At 42.0% G+C, this 26,106-nt stretch overlaps 1 pseudogene; it reads left to right on the plus strand.

Annotated features, from left to right (window-relative positions):
* Nucleotides 1-8,108: 8,108 nt before the first annotated feature.
* On the plus strand, nucleotides 8,109-9,030 carry LOC133040195 (GTP-binding nuclear protein Ran-like; annotated as a pseudogene).
* The last annotated feature ends 17,076 nt before the right edge of the window (nucleotides 9,031-26,106 follow it).

A 26,106-nucleotide genomic window follows, 5' to 3' on the forward strand; every position in this document is an offset into this window, starting at 1 on the left:
GAGGAGAGAATGGGAACTTCATTGGATTTATAAGTAAAAAGGAAAGAGTATGGATGTGACTTAAAGAGAAGGGGGGATGTGAAGTATATGGAGAAGTCAAGTTCATAGAGACAGAAAGTGTGGTGGTCACCAGGGGCTGGGGGAGAGGGAATCAGAGGCTGTTGCTTAGCGGGTGTAGAGTTTCCATCTTACAAGGTGAGAAGTTCTGGAGATGGATGATGGCATGGTTGCAGAGCAATGTGAACGTATTTAACACTATTGACCTATACACTTGAAAATGGTAATGCACTTAAGATGGTAAATTTTGTGTTAAGAGTATTTTACTACAGTAAAAAATATGGAAGAGAAGAAAAGAGAGAAAAGGGAGAAAGATGACTGAGGAGCCAGTAGAAGCAACAAAGAAGGCAAGGAGTTGAAATCGGTGCATGGAGGTGTGATGAGAAACTTGGGCATCTAACCCTGTTGACTTTAATGATCCACACTTAAATATAAGGTCTCAACAGAGGGGAAAACCTGTCATCTCCATGTACAGAAATGAAATATTTTACACATTTTTAAAGTTAACCAGTAATTGTCCTTTGGTGGATGGCTGGAGAGTCCCGTGGAGAATTCCAACACATAACACAGTTATTTCTACACTGAGATTGAGTGTTCTGGTTTAAAGGAAAGGTTGCTGTTTTAAAGCAGGAGTGGGCTCCCAGTCTCTGAAAAATTCGAAAACAGACTGACCCTCTCTGCTCTGCAGAGCAGTACGGATAAACAGGGCCACCTACAACCGCGGCAGCCTGAGAGGGAAGGGATCAGGTTTCAGCTGCCGGGACACCTTGCTGGCCCGGAGACAAGCCTCTGTGAGGTGGCCCTGTTCCAGCAGACCCCAGCAGCTCCTTTGCCAGGTCTGCTATTAGCTCCTCCACGTTTTCTCTTGAGCTCAAGCCAAGGTCTCTGGAGGAGGGAGCATGCAGTTGCCTTTCATATCAGGCCTTTGTGATACATAGTGGACAGGTAGTGCTCAGCCCTGAGTGACTCCCAGGGCCGGGTGTTGGGAGCACTTTTGTGTCTGCAAAAGCCACCCTCTAAAGGACTGGGCTTCCCTGGTGGCTCAGTGGTAATGAACGCTCCTGCCAATGCAGGAGATGCGGGTTCAATCCTGGGTTGGCAAGATCCCCTGGAGTAGGAAATGGCAAGCCACTCCAGTATTCTTGCCTGGAGAATCCCATGGACAGAAGAGCCTGGCGGGCTACAACCCATGGGGTCACAAAACAGCTGGACACGACTTAGGGACTAAACAACAACAGCAACAAAGAACTCTTCAATCAAAGCCAAAATAGCCACTCTCACTTGAGAACTTGAGATACTGATATTTCTGACAATTTTGGAGTACACAGGAGATTTTCTTAGTTTGGGTTTTTTTTTTTTCCCTCCTAAAAAAATGGTTAGGACTGGATTGGATGGATTCCATCTTAGAGTACAACATATTTTCATCTTGACAAGCAAGAAGAGGTCCTACCTTTCTATCTTCTTCCTGTGATCACTGTTTCATCTTCAGATAGCTAGCATAACTTTAATTATAGCTAAATTTACAAAGTGAATATGATGTGCCAGAAATCACACTTGAACATTTATCACAACAAAATGCTGAAATAGAGAGTATCACCATCATTTTACAAGTGGCTGCAACTGATCTTCAGAGAAGTTAGGAGTCTTACTGGGAGGCCAGTCAGTTGTGGCAGAGGTGGGATATGAACCTAGATCTGTTCAACTCCAAAGATGGTAAATTCATATATTAACCATATATGTTATACAATATGCTAGATTGCCCTTTCAAATGCAAATAGGAACTATATGCTTCCTTTTTTTATAGGAGGATAATTACTTTGCAATATTGTGTTTGTTTCTGCTGTACAACAATGTGAATTGGCTGTTAAGTATATATATATTCCCTCCCTCTTAAGCTTCCCTCCCCACCCCCATCCCACCCCTCGAGGTCATCACAGAGCATTGAGTAGACGTAGAGAATGGACTTGTGCACACAGCAGGAGAAGGAAAGGGTGGGATGAACTGAGAGAGTAACACTGACGTATATATACTACCATGTGTAAAATAGCTAGTTTCTGGGAAGTGCGATATAACACAGGAACTATATATATATATATATATATTTTTTTTTTTTTTCTTTTATTTTTATTAGTTGGAGGCTAATTACTTCACAACTTTGCAGTGGGTTTTGTCATACATTGACATGAATCAGCCATGGAGTTACATGTATTCCCTATCCCGATCCCCCATCCCACCTCCCTCTCCTCTGGGTCTTCCCAGTGCACCAGGCCCGAGCACTTATCTCATGCATCCAGCCTGGGCTGGTGATCTGTTTCACTATAGATAATATACATGCTGTTCTCTCGAAACATCCCACCCTCGCCTTCTCCCACAGAGTCCAAAAGTCTGTTCTGTACATCTGTGTCTCTTTTTCTGTTTTGCATATAGGGTTATCATTACCATCTTTCTAAATTCCATATATATGTGTTAGTATGCTGTAATGTTCTTTATCTTTCTGGCTTTCTTCACTCTGTATAATGGGCTCCAGTTTCGTCCATCTTATTAGAACTGATTCAAATGAATTCTTTTTAACGGCTGAGTAATATTCCATGGTGTATATGTACCACAGCTTCCTTATCCATTCGTCTGCTGATGGGCATCTAGGTTGCTTCCATGTCCTGGCTATTATAAACAGTGCTGCGATGAACATTGGGGTGCACGTGTCTCTTTCAGATCTGGTTTCCTCAGTGTGTATGCCCAGAAGTGGGATTGCTGGGTCAAAGGGCAGTTCTATTTCCAGTTTTTTAAGAAATCTCCACACTGTTCTCCATAGTGGCTGTACTAGTTTGCATTCCCACCAACAGTGTAAGAGGGTTCCCTTTTCTCCACACCCTCTCCAGCATTTATTGCTTGTAGACTTTTGGATAGCAGCCATCCTGACTGGCGTGTAATGGTACCTCATTGTGGTTTTGATTTGCATTTCTCTGATAATGAGTGATGTTGAGCATCTTTTCATGTGTTTGTTAGCCATCTGTATGTCTTCTTTGGAGAAATGTCTGTCTAGTTCTTTGGCCCATTTTTTGATTGGGTCATTTATTTTTCTGGAATTGAGCTGCAGGAGTTGCTTGTATATTTTTGAGATTAATCCTTTGTCTGTTTCTTCATTTGCTATTATTTTCTCCCAATCTGAGGGCTGTCTTTTCACCTTTCTTATAGTTTCCTTTGTTGTGCAAAAGCTTATAAGTTTCATTAGGTCCCATTTGTTTATTTTTGCTTTTATTTCCAATATTCTGGGAGGTGGGTCATAGAGAATCCTGCTGTGATTCATGTCGGAGAGTGTTTTGCCTATGTTCTCCTGTAGGAGTTTTATAGTTTCTGGTCTTACATTTAGATCTTTAATCCATTTTGAGTTTATTTTTGTGTATGGTGTTAGAAAGTGTTCTAGTTTCATTCTTTTACAAGTGGTTGACCAGCTTTCCCAGCACCACTTGTTAAAGAGGTTGTCTTTTTTCCATTGTATATCCTTGCCTCCTTTGTCGAAGATAAGGTGTCCATAGGTTCATGGATTTATCTCTGGGCTTTCTATTCTGTTCCATTGATCTATATTTCTGTCTTTGTGCCAGTACCACACTGTCTTGATGACTGTGGCTTTGTAGTAGAGCCTGAAGTCAGGCAGGTTGATTCCTCCAGTTCCATTCTTCTTTCTCAAGGTTACTTTGGCTATTTGAGGTTTTTTGTATTTCCATACAAATTGTGAAATTATTTGTTCTAGTTCTGTGAAAAATACCATTGGTAGCTTGATAGGGATTGCATTGAATCTATAGATTGCTTTGGGTAGTATAGCCATTTTGACAATATTGATTTTTCTGATCCATGAACATGGTTTGTTTCTCCATCTGTTTGTGTCCTCTTTGATTTCTTTCATCAGTGTTTTATAGTTTTCTATGTATAGGTCTTTTGTTTCTTTAGGTAGATATACTCCTAAGTATTTTATTCTTTTTGTTGCAATGGTGAATGGTATTGTTTCCTTAATTTCTCTTTCTGTTTTCTCATTGTTAGTGTATAGGAATGCAAGGGATTTCTGTGTGTTAATTTTATATCCTGCAACTTTACTATATTCATTGATTAGCTCTAGTAGTTTTCTGGTAGAGTCTTTAGGGTTTTCTATGTAGAGGATCATGTCATCTGCAAACAGAGAGAGTTTCACTTCTTCTTTTAGGAACTATATTTTTAATCAAGTAGCTCCTCAATAAATAAGTGGTCAGAGCTACAGCATAAATGCAGAGTTGTACCTTGCCTGACACCTCAGATTCTCCTCTGCCTTACTGTGTGTGAATGGCACTTGCACATGGAAACTTTGGAAGCTGTATTTACTCAGCTCCTAAACACCATGAGGTCCTAGAAGAGGGTTGTCCCTGTGTATCCCCATGCATGCATGCGTGCTCTTGCTCAGTCATGTCTGACTGTTTGCGACCCCCATGGACTATAGCCCACTCTGTCCTTGGAATTCTCCAGGCAAGAATACTGAAGTGGGTAGCCATTCCCTTTTCCAGGGGATCTTCCCAACCCAGGGATTGAACTTGGGTTTATTTGGGACTCTTTATGATCTGAGCCACCAGGGAAGTGCATGATCTTAATGATTATTTATGCTACTTGAATTCAGGTTTTCAATCTTTATACAAGCTACTGAGTGCCTTTACAAAGGCAACTTGGGAGCACTCTGTTAAAGAGCTGATTTTCTGAAGTTGGTTGACCTTTGTAAGACCAAACTCTGCAATGGACGGAATTTTTATTATGTATGGAAATATGTCTTCAAAGATAGCATTTTTATACTTCTCCCCCAGCCCACAACCCATATAAAAATACATAATAGGCTTTTAATTACAGACAAGATGGAGTAAAAGGAAGCAGATTTAGTTTCCTGCCAGAAATGAGTAATAAATCAAACAAAATATTTGAAACAACAATATTTGAACACTGGATATCAAGCTGTGAAGACAGTGGTCCCTGAGAGAAGGAAAATAAATGAAGCTAGCTCCACAGTTACTCCCAGCTTACTTCTGTGAGCATGTCTAGGTTTCAAAGCAAGGAGGAGAAATCCAGGCAGAGCCTGATGACTGAGGAGACAGAGGTGGGGAGCCTAGGGAGGACAAGGTGGCTAGAATCTGCAGAAGAGAGCTGGAAAGGAACCGAGAGGGCTTCACAGAGAGAAGTCCCTGCTCACTGCAACTAGAGAAAAGCCTATGCAAAGCAATGAAGACACAGTGAAACCAAAAATGTTGTTGTTCAGTAGTTCAGTTATATCTGACTCTTTGCAAACCCATGGACTGCAGCATGCCAGGCTTCCCTGTCCTTCACCATCTCCTGGAGCTTGCTCAAACTCATGTCCATTGAGTCAGTGATACCATCCAACCATCTTGTCCTCTGTCATCCCCTTCTCCTCCTGCCCTCAAGCTTCCCCAGCATCAGGATCTTTTCCAATGAGTCAGGTCTTCACAGCAGGTGGTCAAAAGTATTGGAGCTTCAGCTTCAGCATCAGTCCTTCCAAAGAATATTCAGGACTGATTTCCTTTAGGATTGACTGATTTGATCTCCTTGCAGTCTAAGGGACTCCCAAAAGTCTTTTCCAACACCACAGTTCAAAAGCATTAATTATCTGGCGCTCAGCTTTCTTTATGGTCCAACTCTCACATGTATACATGACTACTGGAAAAACCATAGCTTTGACTATGCAGACCTTTGTCGGCAAAGTGATGTCTCTGCTTTTTATACACTGTTCAGGTTTATCACAGCTTTTCTTCCAAAGAACAAGTGTCTTTTAATTTCATGGCTGCAGTCACTGTCCAAAGTGTTTTTGGAGCCTAAGAAAATAAAGTCTGTCACTGTTTCCATTGTTTCCCCATATATTTGTCACGAAGTTATGGCAAAAAGCCAAAAATAAATAAAGTAAATGAAAAAATATTTAAAACAAAAAAGAAAAATACCCTGGATGAGATTAACAGATTGGATACCACAGTATAAAAAAGCAATAAACCTGAAGGTCTAGCAATAGACATGATGCCAAATGAATCAGAGAGAAAGAAATTTTAAAAAATTTAAGAGCATCAGTAAGTGGTAAAACTTCAAGCAGCCCGATATACATGTAAATAGAGACCCTGAAGGAGAGAAGAGGGATAAACAGCAAAAAAGTTTAAAAAGTCATGGTTGAAAATTTCCAAACTTGATGAATACTATAATGCCACAGGCCCAAGAAGTTTAATGAACCCCATGCAAACCAATCATAAATAATTATAGCAAAAAACAAATTGCTCAAAACCAGAGATAAAGATAAAATCTTAAAAGCTGCCAGAAAGGGAGAAAAAGGAGACACACTACATATTGAGCAACGAAGAATGAAAGAAGGTGAATGGAATAATGAGACACAAGACCATGGAGCAACATCTTTGAAATGCTGAAAGAAAAATCTGTCAAAACCTAGCAAAAATGTTTTTAAAAATTAACTTCTGCAGACAATTTAAAAATAGCTCTTCCAGGCATACAAAAACTGAAGGAATTCATGACCAGCAGACCTGCACAACAAGAAATGTTAAAGGAATTTCTACAGGGAGAAGAATGATATGAGATGGAAATCAAAGGAACAAAGAGTAGTAGAAATGGTAAATATAGATATAAAAAAACTTCTTTATTATTAAAAAATTCTTTAAAATAACTGACTTTGGAAAGCAAAAATAATAACAATGTATTGAAAGGTTTATAACATTTGCAGAAGTAAAATGTGTGGCAATAGCACAAAGGCCAGGGAGGGGAAAATGCATATATATTGTCTCTAGGTCATTATATGATGTGTTAAATGGTATAATATTATTTGAAGGTAGACTGTATTTTGCAAATCTTTTGTTATAAAATAATAAAACAAAGTGTTATGGCTAATAAGCCAACCAAGGGTATTAAATAGAATCATTTAAATTATAATTCCAGTAACAGGACAAGGATGCCCCCTCTCATTATTCCTTTTCCACATTGTACTGGAAAAGTGAAAAGTGAAAGTTGCTCAGTCGTGTCTAACTCTTTGGGACCCCACGGGCTATAGAATCCATGGAATCCTCCAGGCCAGAATACTGGAGTGGGTAGCCTTTCCCTTCTCTGGGGGATCTTCCCAACCAAGGATTCAAATCCAGGTCTCCCACATTGCAGGCAGATTCTTTACCAGCTGAGCCACAAGGGAAGCCCATCCTAGCTAATGCAATAAGACAAAAGGAAATAAAAGGGATTCACACTGGGAAGAAAGAAATAAAACTGTCAGTTTTTGAAGATAAAATGATTATCTATGTAAAAAATTCCAAAGAATCAACAAAAAGCTCCTGGAATTAAAATACAATTATTGCAAGGTTGCAAGATACAAAATCAAAATACAAAGCTCAGTTGTTTCTCTATATATTAGTAATAATCTTAATTTGAAAAAGAAAATACAATATTATTTACATTAACACCCTAAAAAATTAAATACTTGACAATAAATCTAACAAAAATATTTATGTGATTTATGTGAGGAAAACTATAAAGCTCTGATGAAAGACATAAAAAAGGAGATAAATTAGTGGAAAGATATTTCATTTTGATGGATAGGAAGACTCAATATTGTCAAGATATCAGTTCTTCTATCTAGAGTTGTAGGCTCAAAATGATCCCAATCAAAATCTCAGCAAGTTATTTTGTCAACAACCTAAAGTTTATGTGGAAGTGCAAAAGATCCAGAATAGCCAATATGACATTGAAAGAGAAGAACAAAGTTGGATGACTGATACTATGTGAAATTACTATATAGTTATAGTAACTGAGACAGCACAGTATTGGCAAAAGAACAGATGAATAGATCAATGGAATGGGATAGAGAGCCAAGAAAAAGACCTACATAAATATAGTCAACTGATCTTTGACAAAGGAGCAAAGGCAATACGATGGAGAAAAGACAATCATTTCAACAAGTGGTTCTAGAACAACTGGACATGCACATGCAAAAAGTATATCTAGAGTCAGACGGGCATGGAGATGCTTCTGGAAGTAACATCGCAATGGCTGCCCAAGGAGAACCCCAAGTTCAGTTCAAGCTTGTTTTGGTTGGTGATGGTGGTACTGGAAAAACTACATTCGTGAAGCATCATCTGACTGGTGAATTTGAGAAGTATGTAGCTACCTTGGGTGTTGAGGTCCATCCTCTTGTGTTCCATACCAACAGAGGACCTATTAAGTTCAGTGTATGGGATACAGCTGGTCAGGAGAAATTTGGTGGACTGAGAGATGGCTATTATATACAAGCTCAGTGTGCCATTATAATGTTTGATGTAACATCAAGAGTTACTTAAAAGAATGTTCCTAACTGGCATAGAGATCTGGTACGAGTGTGTGAGAACATCCCAATTGTGTTGTGTGGCAACAAAGTGGATATTAAGGACAGAAAGGTTAAGGCAAAGTCAATTGTCTTCCACAGAAAGAAGAATCTTCAGTACTATGACATTTCTGCCAAAAGTAACTACAACTTTGAAAAGCCCTTCCTCTGGCTTGCTAGAAAATTGATTGGAGACCCTAACTTGGAGTTTGTCGCCATGCCTGCTCTTGCCCCGCCAGAGGTGGTCATGGACCCAGCCTTGGCAGCACAGTACGAGCACGATTTAGAGGTTGCTCAGACAACTGCTCTCCCGGATGAAGATGATGACCTGTGAGAAAGTGAAGCTGGGGCCCAGCGTCAGAAGTCTAGTTTTATAGGCAACTGTCCTGTGATGTCAGTGGTGCAGCGTGTTTGCCACTTTATTATATAGCTAAGCAGAACATGTGCTTAATCTTTGGATGCTGAAGGAGATGGATGGGCTTTGGAGTGAATGTGGCAGTTTAAAAAAAAAAATACCTTCATTTTTTGGACCTGCATATTTAGGTGTTTTGGAACACAGTTGTTTCCTCCTTGAGTTTCAAATATAAGACTGCTATAGCTACATGACAATATTGAGAGGTGGAATCTTGTTTGTTACTGTTATTCCCATTCCTTTTCATTTAGAATCAGAATAAAGTTGTATTTCAAATATCTAAAAAAAAAAAAAAAAAGTATATCTAGCACAGACCATATGCCCTTCACAAAAATTAAGTCAAAGTGGATCATAGACCTAAATGTAAAATGCAAAATTATGAAATTTCTGGAAGATACCATAGGAGGAAATCTAGGTGACCTTGGGTATGGCGATGAGTTTGGCACAGCTAAGAAAGAAAGAATCCGTAAACTAAGCCTTGTTAAACTGAAAACATTCTGCTCTGCAGAAGACACTGTCAAGAGAATGAGAAGACAAACCAGAATCTGGGAGAAACTATTTGCAAAAGACGTTATCTGGTTAACTGTTAATCAAAATACACAAAAAAAACTTAAAATGCAGCAATAAGAAAATGAAAAATCAGATTAAAAAAGGGCAAGAGACAACTCACTGAAGAAAATATGCAGATCTTCAAATATGTATATGAAAATATGCTCTATGTCATACATCATTGAGGAAATGCAAATTAAAACAATGAAGTACTACTACACATGTAGTAAAATGGCCAAAACCTAAAACCCTGACAGCACCAAATGCTGGTGCTTGGTGGGGATGTAAAACTGTACTGTCTCTGAAAGACAGTTTGGCAGTTTCTTGTAAAACGAAACATACTTTTATCATGTGATCCAGCTATTGTGCTCCTTGGTGTTTACCCAGATGAGTTGGAAAACATGTCTATGCAAAAACCTGCATATGGATTTTTATGACAGTATTATTCATATTGCCCAAACATGGAAGCAACCAAGATGACTTTCAGTAGGTGACTGGACAAATAAACTGTGGTACATCCACACAATGGAATATTACTTGTCACTAAAAATAAATGAGCTATCAAACCATGAAAAGAAGGAACAAAAAAGGCATATTACTAAGTGAAAACAGCCAATCATGGAAAGACCACGTACTGCGTAATTCTAACTACATCACATTCTGGAAAAGGCAAAACTGTGGAGACAGTACAAAGATCAGTGGTTGGCAGGGGTTGGCAGGTGGGATTAATAGATGGAACAGTAAGGATTTTTAGAGCAGTGAAACTCTTTTGTATAATATTATAATAGTAGATATACGTTGTTATACATTTGTTAAAACCCACTGAATGTACAACACCAAGAGGGAAAAGTAAAGTATGAACTTTTGGTGATAATTGTGTGTCAATGTAGGTTCTTCAATTGTAACAAATTATAACAAAAAAGCCCCACACTGTGGTTGTTGATAGTGGTGGAGGCTGTGCGTACTGTGGGGCAGGGGATATTTGTGAACTTTGTACTTCATCCTTTCTATGAACACAATACTGCTCTAAGAAGCAGTTCATTTTTAAAAACTCTTCTTAGAAAATAGTCCAAAAGAAGACACAGAAAGAGGAAACAAGGAACTAAGAACAATGGAACAAATAGGAAACATGTAACAAGATGGCAGATTTAAATCTAACCATATCAATAATTACATTAAATGTTAACTAAAAGGCACAGATTATCAGTTTATATACAAAAGCAAGAATGAACCACATAGTGCCTCCAGAGAAATCCACTTTAAATATACAGATAAAAATAGAATAAAATTAATAAGATGGAAAATAATACAACATGGAAACACTAATCAAAGGAAGTCTGGATAGATTCTACTAATATCAAGCAAAGTAGACTTCAGAGCAAAGAATATAACTAGGGATAAAGAGAGTTATTTCATAGTGGTAAAAGGGTCAATTCATCAAGAGGACACAGTAATCCTAAACATTTATGCAGTTAATAATAGAGCTTCAAAATACTTGAAACAAAACTGATAGAACTGCGAGAGGAAACAGACAAATCCATAATTATAGCTGGAATTTTAACACTCCTCACTCAATAATTTTTAGAACAAATAGAAAGTCAGCAAGTATACAGAAAAGCTGAAAACAACCATTAATTAACTAGGCCTAATTGGCATTTATAGAACTATCCATGCAACAACAGAAGAATATATACTCTTTCCAAGTACACATAGAACATTTACCACAAAAACATAAAACAAATCCTGAAAAAACTGAAAAGGGCTTAAATCCTACAAACTTTTTCCTGACCACATGGAATTAAGTTAGAAATAAAAAATAGAAAGATATTAGGAAAATTCCCAAACATTTAGATGTTAACACACTTCTAAATAATTTATAAGTCACAGAAGAAATCAAAAGGTAAATTAAAAGGTATATTGAAACGAACAATAAAAATATAATATCAAAATTTGTAGACACGGCTAAAGCAGTGTTTAAAAAGAAATTTATAGAACTAAACATCTCTATTACAAAATAAGAAAGGTCTAAAATCAATGAGACCTTAAGAAACTAGAAAAAGATGAGTAAATTAAACCCAAAGCGAGCAGAAGAAAATAATAAAGATAACAGCAGAAAACAATGAAAGAGACAACAAAAATAATAGAAACAATCAAACAAAAGCTGACTCTTTAAACATATCAATAAAATTGACAAACCTCTAGTTTGACAAATCAAGAAAAAAAGAGAAACCAAATTACCAAAGTGGGGACATATCACCACAGGTCCCACACACATTAAAAGTATTTGTTATTGTTGCTCAGCTGCTAAGTTGTATCCAACTCTTTGCAACTCCATGGACTGCAGCGTGCCAGGTTTCCCTGCCCTTCACTATCTCTTGTAGTTGCTCTAATTCATGTCCACTGAGTCCCTGATGCCATCTAACCATCTCTTCCTCTGCCAACCCCTTCTTTTGCCTTCAGTTTTACCCAGCATCAGAGTCTTCTCCAATGAGCTGGTTCTTTGCATCAGGTGGCCAAAGTATTGGAGCGTCAGCTTCAGCATCAGTCTTTCCAATGAATATCCAGGGTTGAATCCCTTTAGGATTGACTGGTTTGATCTATGAATATTATTTACAACCTTACTGATAAATTCAACAATTTAAGTAAAATTGTTCAAAATTTTTGAAAGACAAAGCTAAATAAATTTAAATTCTAGTTAAACAAGCTTCCTATAAAGAAAACTCTGGGGCCAGATGACTTCGTGAGCAAATCTTATCAAATATTTAAGGATGAAATATCATCAATTTAACCAAAGCTCTTTCAGCAAAATGAAGAGAATACTTCCCAAATGAGTCTATGAAACTGGTGCTGTTTTGATACTGAAATCAGATTTGTCCTATAAGAAAACTATATACTGATACACTTCATGAAATTAATGCAAAAATTCTTAAAATCTTAGTAAATTGAATCTAACAAGACTTGAAAAGGACAACATATATGATGTACAGTGGGATTTATCCTAGAGCCTAATCTATAATTCAAAACCAAATCTTTAATTCCTATATTAACAGACTAAGAAATAAAAAGAAATCATATTATGTCAACAGATGCATAAAAAATATTTGACAAAAGTCTAATATCACTGACATAAATTCTTAGTAAAATAGGAACAGAAGGGAACGTCCACAATCTGATTAGGCACCAATGAGAAACCTACAATAAATATCACATTGGAAGGCTAAAGTCTTTCTCTTAAGATCAGAAAAAAGGCAAAATGGCCACTGCCACTATTTCTATCCAACATTGTAAAGGAGGTCCTAGCCAGCAGAATAAGGCAAGGAAAGAAATAATGATATTCTGTTTGGAAAATGAGTTAATTGTCTTTATTTGCAGATGACATGATTGTCTATGTAGAAAATCTTATGTAAGTTCAATATGCAAAAATTAATTGTACTTATTTACTCTGGTAATGAACAATTAGAAAATTGAATTTAAAAACAATACCATTTGTAACAGTAATGGCAACAAACAATACTTAAGGATAAAACTAGCAAAAAATATGCAAAATCTGAATACTGAAAGCCAGATCATTGCTGAAAGAAATTAAAGAAGGCCTAATAAAATGGATACAGTGTCTTCAGATACTGTATTTTAAGGTTTTGTGTTGTTGAGATGGCAGTTCTCTCTCCCAAAATGATCTCTCAAGTTTAACACAATCTCAATCAAGTTCCCAGAGACTTTTTTGAAGACATTGAAAAACTAATTTTAAAATGTGTATAAGAATCCAAAAGACCTAGACTACTCAAAACAACTTTGAAAGAGAAGAACAAAGTTGGAGTACTAACACTACTTAATTTCAAGATTGACTATAAAACACAACAATTAAGATGATATCACATTGGTATAAAAATAGATAAGTAGATTGATGGAACTGAATATAGAGTCCAGAAGTAGATCCACACATAATGGTCTTTTGATTTTTAAGAAAGATGCCAAGATAACTGAATGGGGAAAGGACCATCTTTTCAGCAAAAGGTGCTGGAACAATTGGATCGCCATATGCAACAAATGGGGCTTCCCTGGTGGTTCAGACAGTGAAGAACCTACCTTCCAATGAAGGAGGCACGGATTTGATCCCTAAGTGGGGAAGATCCCCTGGAGAAGGGAATGGCAACCCACTCCAGTATTCTTGCCTGGGATATCCCATGGACAGAGGAGCCTGGTGGGCTACTAGGGTCCATGGGGTCACAAAAGAATTGGACATGATTTAGCAACTAAACAACAATAACAAATGCTGTAAATGACCCTCAACCCTTACTTAACATCTTATACGAAAACCAACCTGAAATGGATCATAGACTTGATTATGAGGCTAAAACTATAAAATTTGCAGGAGAAAACACAGAGGTAGCCTTGGACTTGGCAAAGATTTCTTAAATATGATGCGAAAAGCACAAAAGACCCTACCAAAAATAAGGAAACTGGGTGTAAAAGTAAAAATAAATAATCAAAATTAAATCTTTTGTTCTTCCAAAGGCACTTTTTTTTTTTTAAATAAAAAGATTAGCTAAAGATTGGAGAAAATATATACAGAATATATATCTGACAAAGGATTTGTAATTAAAATAAAGAACTCTAACAACTCTATAAGAAGATTAGAAATCTAATTAAAAATAGGCAAAAGATTTAACAGTCACTTCACTGAAAAAAAATAGACAAATGTCAAATAAGTATATGAAAAGGTGCTCAATCTCATTGGTCATTGTGTGCTGAGTCGCTCAGTTGTGTCTGACTCTTTTCGACCCCATGTAACCTGCCAGGCTCCTCATAGGGATTCTCCAGGCAAGAATACCAGTGGGTTGCCATGACCTTAGTTTAACTTATATGAGAGGTGAAGTGAAGTGAAGTGAAGTCTCTTAGTCGTGTCGGACTCTGTGACCCAATGGACTATAGACTACCAGGCTCCTTCATCCATGGGATTTTCCAGGCAAGAGTACTGGAGTGGGGTGCCATTCCCTTCTCCAGGGGTTCTTCCTGACTCAGGGATCAAACCCAAGTCTCCTGCATTTCTGACAAACTCTTTGTCAGTTGAGCCACCAGGGAAGTCCTCATTAGTCATTGCTGCTGCTGCTGCTAAGTCGCTTCAGTCGTGTTTGACTCTGTGTGACCCCATAGACGGCAGCCCACCAGGCTCCGCCATCCCTGGGATTCTCCAGGCAAGAACACTGGAGTGGGTTGCCATTCCCTTCTCCAATGAAGGAAAGTGAAAAGTGAAAGTGAAGTCGCTCAGTCGTGTCCAACTCTTCTCGACCCCATGGACTGCAGCCTACCAGGCTCCTCCGTCCATGGGATTTTCCAGGCAAGAGTACTGGAGTGGGGTGCCATTGCCTTCTCCCATTGGTCATTAGGGATAGACAAATTAAAACAATGATATACTACTGTGTAACCACTAGAATGGCCAAATTAAATCAACTGGCCATTCCAAGCCCTGGCAAAAATTACTGGCATTCATTATTGATGGGAGTGTAAAATGGTAAAAAATAAAATAAAATGCTTTGGAAATTTCTAAGAAAGCTAAATATACATCTACTGTATGATTTGTTTATTCCATAATCATATTTTTATCCAAGAAGATATGTGTCCACATAAAAACGTGTGTGTGGATGTTTATGGCACTTTTATTTGTAACAGTCCCAAACTGGGAACAATCTAGATGTCCATCAATATAGCAGCATCCTACACAGCAATGACAATGAATGAACCATTGATTCTCATAAGAACATTGATAAATCTCAAAATAATTATGTAAAAAAGTCAATGAAAAGGAGTGCATACTTACTGTATGACCCCATTTATATAATTTTCTACAAAGTGCAAACTATAGTAACAAAGAGCAGATCAGTAGTTGATGAGTGAAGGAGGGATTATCAAGGGGCATTAAGAAAACTTTTGGGAGCAATGGATATGCTATCTTGATTATGGTGATGGTTTCACATATGTAAAGATTTATCAAATTTTGTACATTACGTATGTAAAGTTTTTAGCATGTTAATTCTCTTTCAGTAAGGGTATAAAACCAAAGGAATTCATTTTCGATTACTATCCACTGCACACTGGAGCATAACTGAAACAAAATTACTCTTGCTATGTGCAGTGTAATCTGATACACACATTTCATTCCATTCCATTTAATCGAAAATATACTCTGATCAGATCAACTGTAAGCTGATTTCCTACTTCTACAGGGGATTGGGATCTGCAGTTTGAAAAACACTGCTTTAAAATATGTTTGAAAAATGGATGGCGTGAGTCCAAAACAGTCTCTTACACTGATAAGTTCCTCTGAGTCCATTTCTATGTCTTTACCACTGACTTTCATCTCCCCTTCTGTTAACATGGTTGAGAAAATAAAACTTTTTAAAGTAAAAGTCCTAGTCTTTCCAATTCTTGTATTGGAAACAGACTTACTCTCATCCCTTTGCCACTATCTGCCCACTGTCTTGTTCTGGCAACTGCTGATCTTATGATCTCATAATGAAAATTCTTCTGTGATGACTCCAGGCGAGAGGAACACTATAGGGGGCTTTTGAGGAAACGTGAGATGGCAGCTACCGACCACACAGTTACTGTGGCTGCCAGGGCTTTTGGACTTTATGAACGTAGGTTGCAGCTGCTGTTATCATTTCCCTCATCAAAGTAAGCAAGCGGGCTCCGGCAGTGAACTTTGTGATGACTTAGTTTTCAGCAGAATTTACTTTTAGTGGTTATTTTTGCATAAAGAAAGCCATATGAAAAGTGGTTCTTTGTTTTCTAACATCCAGCATGTTAACAGTGATACCTATCTGTGCACGACAGGATTCAGCAAAGAAGAGAAAAAACCAGGGGAGGGAGGCAAAGAATGACAAATGATGAAAGAAATCTAGGCTTGAAGTTCTGCTATGAAGGATGTTTCCATGTGCAACTTTATCTTCATGTGCCTGGCAGTCTCTGTTCAATTAGGCATCATTCTGTGTCACAGGAATTGGTATAATGTGCAAATTCAGTCCATTTAGTGTTCATGAAGATTTTATTTTATTTTTTAAATTTTTATTGGAGTATAGTTGATTTACAGTGGTGTGTTAGTTTCAGGTGTACTGTTAAGTTATACATTAAGTTCTACTTATACAGTTAAGTTCTATTCTTTTTATTAAAATTTTCCCCCATATTGACCTTACAGAGTATTGAGTAGCATTCTCTGTGCTATACAGTAGGTCCTTATTAGTTATCTTTTTCATATATAGTAGTGTGTATATGTCAATCCCAAACCCCCAAATTATTCCTCCTCCCCGTTTTCCCCTGATAACCATAAATTTGTTTTCTACATCTATGATTCTATTTCTGTTTTGTAAATAAGTTCATTTGTACCAGATTTTATAGATTCCACATATAAGTGATACCATATGATGCTTGTCTTTCTTTGTCTGACTTACTTCACTCAGTATGACAGTATGCCCATGAAGGTTTTAATCAATGAACTCAGAGCCAAAGGAGATAGAACTGAGGCAGACGTTTGGGTTGGGATTCTGGCCTCAGCATTTTTCTAGAAAGTGGCTGTGGACAAGCTGCTGGAAGACCTGCCATGGTTTTCCAAAGACTGCAGCCTTCCCACAGTTCCAGAAGAACCAGTGTGGTGGATGTCCAAGCTAAGCTCTTGGCACATGTAGGGGAGACGGGATTGTAAAGAAGAGCTTAAATCCCCAGCCTTGGCAGAGTGGCCTAAATTTCAGCTGATTTAACTCCCAAAGTCTAAGATCTAGATTTTGCTCCGATAAGCAGCAGCCAAAAGTTGTAAGTTCAGCATTTGAACAGTCTTAGGGGGTGGGGAACCAGTTTATTGATGCTATTGCCTCTGGGCCAATAGATTTCAGTATTGAGTTCACACCTTCCTTATATAGACCTGGGGCTTCCCTGGTGGCCCAGATGGTAAAGAATCTAATTGCAATGCAGGAGACCTGGGTTCAATCCCTAGGTTGGGAAGATCCTCTGGAGAAGAGAATGACTACCCATTCTAGTATTCTTGTCTGAAAAATTCCATGGACAGAGGAGCCTGGCAGTCTACAGTCCATGAGGTGGTCAAGAGTGGGATACGACCGAATGACCAACACATTAACTTTAACTTTATATAGAACTGGGAGAGAGCATGTTACTGCTGCTGTTGAGTTGCCCAGTCGTATCCGGCTCTTTGTGACCTCATACACTGCAGCAAGCCAGGCCTCCCTGTCCCTCACCATCTCCTGGAGTTTGCCCAAATTCACATTTATTGCATCAGTGATGCCGTCCAGCCATCTCATCCTCTGACACCCTCTTATCCTTCTGCCTTCAATCCTTCCCAGCATCAGGGACTTTCCCAATGAGTCAGCTGTTAGCATCAGATGACCAAAATATTGGCGCTTCAGCTTCAACATCATTCCTTCCAGTGAATATTCAGGGTTGATCTTCCATAAGACTGACTGGTTTGATCTCTTTGCTGTCCAAGGGATTTTCAGGAATCTTTTCCAGCATTTGAACGCATCAGTTCTTTGTTGTTCTGCCTTCTTTATTGAGAGAGCATGACAGACTGGCAAACACCTGGTTTGGGTGTAGGCAAACTTTGGTTCAGATTCTATCTCTGCTGCCTGCCAGCCTTATGACCTTGGGAAAACTGCTTAACCTCTGAATGTCAGACTTCTCATTTAGTGCAGTAGTTCTCAATTGGGAGTGATTTTGCACCCCCACCCCCCACCCTGCCCAGGGAACATTTTGTAACATCTAGATACATCTTTGATCATCTTGGGGGAGGAGGTGTTATTGGCATTTAGCAGGTAGAGGCCATGGATGTGGCTAGACATTCTACAATGCACAGACTGCTTCTCACAGCAAAGAATTAAGTCAATAGAGCTGAGGCCTGGAAATCCTAGTTGAGAGATAATGTATACAAGTATCTGGCATAAAATATGAAGGTGCTAGATCAATGGTACTATCATCACCCAAAGATCAGTTCGGTGTGGCTAACTGAAAACCAGATTCTGGGGAAGAAAGGACTGTGCAAGTTTGTCTTAGGTTCTGGAAAAGTCCCCAATAGAGCTACCTGCAGAGCACTCAATAGTTAATGCAGGGGTAGCAAAGAGGTTTCAAGTAGTGACTCTGGAGCCTGACTGAATCCAAATCCTGGCTTAACCATTTACTACCTGCATATTCTTGGTCAAGTCATTTAGCCTTAGTCTACTTATCTATAAAATGAGGACAACAATGACACTTGCCTCACAGAGATGTGTTAAGACACACAAAGGACATATTCGCATAGTTTAGCAACTGCTCAACTGATATTTTCTGTTATTACAAGGGGAGTAGTTATGGAGACAGTGCTGAGAGGGGCACTGATTTTAATCAGAAGCTCTGAACTTTTTTATATGAACCATGAAGGGGAACACAAACCAAACAGAAATGGACAATTTGCACAGCAACATAAAGTTCATCAATCCTTGAAGGACCCAGTATGAGTTGCTGGGCAAGTTGCCCGGTGTTTATAAATATCATCTCATTGAATCCCCTTGACAACCTTTGATATGGCTTTCATTAGCCAATTTCAGTCTTATTTTACACATATGGAAAGATGCTCCAAACAAAGCAACTTGCTGAAACTCACACAGTCCTAAGCAGTGGAGCTGGGGTTCTGAATTCAGGTAGGACTCTGATTAGAAGCTCAGTCATGTCCAACTCTTTTGTGACTCCCATGGACTGCTGCCCACCAGGCTCCTCTGTCCACGGGATCTTCCAGGCAAGAATACTGGAGTGGGTTGCCATTCCCTTCTCCAGGGGATCTTCCTGACCCGAGGATTGAACCCCAGGTCTCCTGCATTTCAGGCAGACTCTTTACCACTGAGCCACCAAGAAAGTCCCAGTTAGGACTCTAGCCTGTGCTTTGAGGGGTTGAAATTTAGAAATGCTCACCTCAGGGCAGATTCCAGGATATAAAGTATCCTACTTTCTATTCAGTTAGTTGGCGTGTTCTGTGTTTAAAGATGGAAAGAACAATGTAAAGGCAAGTCTCTATCGCTAGTGCCAGCTGGGACACACAGCCTGCGGTGAGGACAAGTGAAGGGGAGCAGGACGCAAGCGACAGGAGCGTTCTTGCTCTTGTCCAGTGACAACTAGTAAGTCCAGGAAAGTCTCCTTGCCTTGCTGAGCAGCATCAATCCGCTCATGGAGAACATTTCTTGGTAATGGCCAAGGCCGGGCATCCTAAGAGAGATGTAGACCATTACTCAGCATTAGTACTTTTTGCCATGTGAGGATATTTTCTAGAGGATTCCTAAAATGCTCCTCCTTTCACTAAATGTTTCATGAGGCTAGTACTGTATGTGTGTATGTGTGTGTGTGTGTGTGTGTGTCTAGTGTGATGAGACCACAATAGCCTGGGCCCAGGGAGCCAGCAGAACCAGGAAAACGTCCCTGGTAAAGATGTGGTCTTCCTCTAAACAAACAGCTCTGTTTAGATAAGGGTGGAAATGGCAGCTAAAAATAGCCAAGAAGAATGCATGCATGCTAAGTCACTTCAGAAATGTCTGACTCTTTGCGACCCCATAGACTGTAGCCCGCCAGGCTCCTCTGTCCATGGGGTTCTCCAGGCAAGAATACTGGAGTGGATTGCCATTCCCTTCTCCAGAGGATCTTCCTGACCCTGGGCTTGAACCCGTGTCAGATCTCTTACATATCCTGCATTGGCAGGCAGATTCTTGACCACTAGCGCCACCTGGGAAGCCCCCCAAAATAGCCAAGAGGCCTGACTATATCCAAAGACTAGTTAAGGGGTCGCACCCCCTGGTGCTCAGGGCTGGGGCTGTGACATAGGCGTTGTTTCATGGATCTCTGGCTTTCCTGGGGGTCCCCTTCACCCCATTCAGTGTTGGAAGGTATCACACACCGCTCACACCCAGAAAACCATCTGGGCACACCCTCCCCCCTGGACTCCTGCCTCACTGCCGGGACCATGGGGCTGGAGGCCTTCTCCGGAACTCTGGGCCCCACTCACCCAGCAGAAGCTGGGGAGGAGCCCAGTACAGGCCACAAGGCCTCAGGGTCATCCTGTGCCCTACATGTTCCATGGGAAACTGTGTTCTTCCTGCGGAGGGCAGCAACACTCTCGCCAGTTCACTAACCTGGTTGTTTAAATATAGGGGAGGAAGCAGCTGCGGGTTGGGCGGAAGTTTCTGAGAAGACAGGGTTTTGGCAGGGGCTTGCTAAGGCTGATAAGGACACAGAGTGTGCTCCCAGATGGGTGTCTGCTGATTCACTTTGGGCCTCTCAGACACCGCCTTGATCCCCCGCTGTCAGAACTTGGCTCCGCGTGCACGTCTGACATGGAGAGGAGAGTTATTTTTACGCTGATCTTTGTGACTTCCTCTTGGCCCTCCTCCTTGCTCTCCTTTCTCAGAGGCCCTGAGAACAGCTTCCTGCTTAGGCCACTGGACCGCAGGTGACGTGCGCAGGGCCGTGGAAGGCGAGGGCGGGCAGTGTGGCGAGGCAGGTGCCAAGGGCGCGGTCCTGACAGGCGGAGTCCTTTTACAAGAGGATTGTGGGAGGATCCCCGGCTCTGGTGATGGGAGCGGGGGAAAGCCTGCAAATCAGTCACCCATCCCGGTGACTGCAGACCGCGGGCATCGCGGAAACTGCAGTTCCAGGATTCTTGGGGCCGCCCGCAGAGCATGAGCACCCCGGCTGGACCTGACCCTGACGGGGGCGCCGCTCTCTGGGCCAGGCTACGCGGACCGGACTAGCTCACGCCCGCGGTCTGCGGGGAACACCGCTCCGGCGTCCAGTTCCCTGAGAGTTCCGGAGGAGCCCTTGAGGCCGGGTGAACCACCAGCACCCTCAGATTGTGTGGCGAATGAATCAGCCCCACAGCCCCACCCCTCCTCACCGCGTTAGAGCCAAGGAGCTGAGCGGATGGTACTGCGACTCCTGGGGGTGCCCGGGGCACGAATCCCACCCTCCCGCCCTGACACTAACCCCCGCCCCCCCACACACACCAAAGACTCCATGAGCTTCACCTCCGTGTTCCTGCCTCCCTCCAGTTCTCAGGCCCACGGCTGAGCTCAGCTGCCTTTGAGGACGGGTCCCGCGGCCTCGGCGCAAGGGACCGTTGGATCTTTGCAGGGACCTCCTTCCTTGACATCCGCTGGGGGATGACTGACATGAAGGAGCCCGCAGCCCCTTCCTCGCCCCTCTCCTAGCTGACCCAGCATCCAGGGCCAGAGAACTCTCAGCTGGTGTTTGCTTCATCAAATAAGCCAGGCTGAGGACCAGCAGGGGGCAGTTCAGGAACCTGGTGCCTCCTCTCCCAGACCCAGGGACGGGGGCTCAGTCTTACCTGGTGGGAGTCCTGGCTGGGCAGCCCCTGTGACCTCGTCTATGTCGTGTCTTGTCGTGTGGTCCCCGCACCCGCCCAACCCCGCCCCGGGGACAGTAACCAGTCCACAGGATGCTCAGAAAGGCCCTTCCAGGTTAGAGTCTAGGTCAAGAACACGCCCTGTCCTCTAGAGGTTCCCTCTTTAGGAGAAGAGCAGCCCTGGGGCCATCTCACTGTCCAATACAGGATTTGAGCTGCTCGCCTCTGTCTCTCATCCACAGAGTCTGGCAACATCCAGCGCTCACGTTTGCAGTGGGACTGAAAGAGCGCCCGGCTGGTGGTACAGGGGTTCTTGCATCTCCCTCCCCCGCCCCTCCTCTGCCTCCCCAAGTCCCACCCCGGCCCGCGGCTGCCCTCATCTCCCTGCAGATCTTTTCCGTTCATAGATTGCATGGAGTTCACGTTGGTCATTTGTTCCATTTGCTCAGAAACAACAGTCACCATTATTGGCAGGAAAGGGAGAGGGTGCCAACTCCCAAATCACACAAAAAGCCCTAGTCATGGGCACTAGGCGAGGGATGGGAGTGGGGGGAGGGAGGAGCTCGGGCTGGGCCATCTTGCAGTGACCTAGAGTTCTGTTGCCCCAGCTGAAGTCATGGTCATTAAAGCAAGGTCTAGCCTTCCCCTGGGAATGGCCAGAGCAAATTGACTCATCTTGGAGGGACAGGGACAGAATGAGATGTTATCTTGGAAGACCAGAGTGATTGGAACTGGCTCCACAGCCTGGCTCTGAGCCTAAACCGGTGACCTAAAAGAAATTTATTTCTTTGTTCCTTTGAAATTAGGAAATATTCCAGGGGTAATGAAAGATTGGATGATGTTTGATGTTTAGGGTCAAGAACAAATACGAATAAATGTAATTCAAGTTAAATGATGGACCTCATGTGCCCCCTGTGTTTGCCATGCAGCTGTTTTGACAGAAGTTGGCTGTAATATTCAGCAACCCTCACCCTGCGCGGGAGGGGCCCTTCATAGTGGTGAATAGTGTCAAGTGATGTGCCAGGTCGTCCAGAATGAATGACACATGAGAGATGGAAACTATGATCAGTGCCTGGGATAATCTGAGAGCGGCACTGGGAGAGTGTTACCTGTGGCAAGTGGGGGGCCTGAGTGGCTCTCAGGGGCTAGGGACCAGCAGGCTGCATGTTTGGAACTGGGCATTTTTAGATCTGAGCCACTCAGAAGAGTCATGGGTGGGACTGTTGTGAGCCCAGCAAGGTCCCTTGCTTCTGCTTCCCTGGGTGGGTGGGCACCATTCCCAGTGCTGACACACCACTCGGAACAGGGTAAGCAAGGTTACCCTGGCAAGCACCGAGAAGGGAGAAGAAAGGGTACTGCCTCCTCCATATCTCCCTTGGAAGCTTCCTGTTTCACAAGCCAGGAGCACCGATGGGGGAGCTGGATGGGAGTAGAGCTGCTCCCGTGAGACTGGGAGAGTCAGCCCTGAAGAGACCCGTGTCTGGGGAGCGTGTCTTCAGTGGTTCCCAGCAAGCCTGTATCTCACAGTTTGGGGAGGGTGGTAGGTATGGAATGATTTTCCTTCTGTTCAAGCACCTCTTACGGGGAGCACTGGGCTGGGTGCTGGAGTAGCCTTAATGGGGTAACACAGGCCCTCCCCAGCAGTGCTCACACTGGCACAGGGGCCGGTGAGCCAGGCTGTGGACCCAGTTCTGCACCAGCTGCCATGCCCACGTTGCTTCCCTCCACCCTTGTTCAGGTTGTCAAGGGCGGAAGGAAGACACAGAATGAACAACTTGTCCACCACCATCCATTTAGAAACAGTTCAAAAAAGACAGATGGGCGTGTTTCACAGCACAGGGATGGGCCTGCCAGCGATTTCTCTCCGGGAGCAGAGAGGGCGTGGGCCTGGCACCAGGATGAAGAGGCACAGGTGTGCGGTGCTGTCGAGTGTCTCCGCATAACTGAGCATCCATTAAGCACATCTGGGGGCTCTAGGTGTGACTCATTAGCACCCACTGTGGCACCCCCTGCATGGGCTGACAGGCACAGTGGTCAAGGATCAAGTGCAGTCATGAAAGAAGAAAAAAAAAAATCAAATACAGACTTGATTGGAGAGTCGCAGGCTGTTTGGAGATTCAGAGAGATGGGGACCAGAGTGACAAAGAGCCAGTGAAGCAGAACACCGACAGAGCCCTTCCAGCGAGAGACTGAGAGAATCAACCTTAAGAAAACATGGGACCTGGGGACGTAGCATCCTTATGGATGCCCAACCACGTGGATTCTCAACATTTCTTCTAGTGAAGAACCTGGGGTGCTTTTTTCAGGTTTGACCTTGAACATCAGACTGTGGGCATCAGACTCCTCTGGTGCTCCCTCCCACCCCAAGTCCTTACATCCTAGAACCCTCACACCAAACACAACTATCCAGGGTTTCATGAGCCCCTCACATCATGTGTCACATTAAATGGGCCAGTCAGGGCCAGAGGTGGTTCTGGGTCCTGCAGAGAGCAGTGACCTGACAAGTGAAGAAAGGAATAAACTCTGATGAAGAATTTTGGTTGTGAAAGGAGTAACACAGGAAACATGTTAGAGAGTGCATGTGTGAGAGAGAGAGTATGTGTGTTTGTGTGTGTGTGTTTGTAGAGGGCACCATTTTAGACATATCACAGAGATGAGAGAATGAAACATGATTGTATGTTAAAATGCGGAAACCACAAACTCTAATGTAAATATCAGACAGTTTGTCTGAGGGTCCCTTTGACCAGACCCAAACTCTGACCAGAGAAATGCTGCTGTCTATCTGTATTGGTGTGCAATTGAAGTTAGATGCAAAATGCTATTTTTGTTGAGGAAGCAGTCTCCTAGATTCGTTCTGACGCCTCACTGGCCATAGAGAGGTATGGTCAGCATTCTTGCAATGTAAGGAGCAGAAAGACCTGAGAATAATAATACATCACACATTCAGTGAGAATTTATTTTAGTTTTCCCATGTGCCAGGTACTATTTCAGGTTCTTGGTACTTTTGAGATAAGGGGATTGGGAGGGAGACAAAAACATGGATAGACATAATTTCTTATGGAGTGTACGTAAGGAGTTTACTATCTACTGGGGGCTTACCGGCTAGTGAGAGGAGCAGCCATGTAAATAAATAACTACAGAGTGGTGTAATAAGTGCTCCAACAGAGGAATGTGTGAGCTGACGTGGGAGGACAGAAGAGGAAGCTATTGAGTCAGCTTGGGAGTAACTTCAATCCTTTGTGGAAGTGGGTGGGGTTACATAAATAAAAACAAGTTCTACCTGGGGAATCATCATATTATGCTCTATAAGCATCATTCCTAAGGGAGCATTTACTAGATCCTGCTAGATACTGAGGCTTCAAGCATTGTATTGAAAACTTTTCCCAAAGTGATCACTTAACCCCAGAGGGCATTTCCAGTGTCCATAGTTATTTTTTTTTTCCTCTTTTGTCCAAACTGATAATATAAAATATGATTATGGCCCACTTTTCAAATAAAATCCTTACCCCAAAATCATGGGGTGGGCGGGGGTGGGGGTGGAGCAGGGAATGACAGGAATCTTACATAACAGCATGAGATAATCGACCTTCAGGCCTGCCTTTGAAATAAACACTAACAGACTTTGTAATATTGTTGTTCAGTCTCTAAGTAATGACCCACTCTTTTGAGACCCCATGGACTATAGCCTGCCAGACTCCTCTGTCCATCGGATTTCCCAGGCAAGAATACTGGAGTGGGTTGCCATTTTCTTCTCCACGGCATCTTCCTGACCCAAGGATCAAACCTGCATCTCTTGCATTGCAGGCAGATTCTTTACCGCTGAGCTACCAGGGAGGCCCCTCCTTGTAATGATAGTTCTGTGAAATTATCATTTACACCTTGTCTACTTAGAAAAAGGTTGGGAACCATTGATAGTAAAAGGAGGGGCATGAAGAGTTCCGGTACACCAGGTGCCAAGGGCTGATACGGGCGTAGAGATGCCATGGGAGGCGTAAGCAGAGAGTGATTACTGAGACAGGGCCCCAGTGCTGAGCCTCTCGGCTGCCCACGGAAAGCCAAATTATACAAAACTCTCCCACTCAGCAGTTCAACAAAGCAGGCTAAATTATTAAGGAAAGCAACCTTTTTTTTTTTTTTTTTTCTAGCACTAAACTGCTTGGAGAAATGTATCCTCAGAAACTTTCTGCAGGGAACATAGCAGTAGATAGTATCTTGGGTCATGATGAAATGCAAGACATACTTCCACTGACAGCTTTCTATATTTACCTTTAATAAAAAGCAGAGAGGATAAGATTGTCTGGGAATACGTTTCAGCAGGGAACGAAAGTGATATGGTTT

This window comes from Dama dama, chromosome 20, assembly GCF_033118175.1.
Source record: "Dama dama isolate Ldn47 chromosome 20, ASM3311817v1, whole genome shotgun sequence".
Classification (NCBI taxonomy): Eukaryota; Metazoa; Chordata; class Mammalia; order Artiodactyla; family Cervidae; genus Dama; species Dama dama.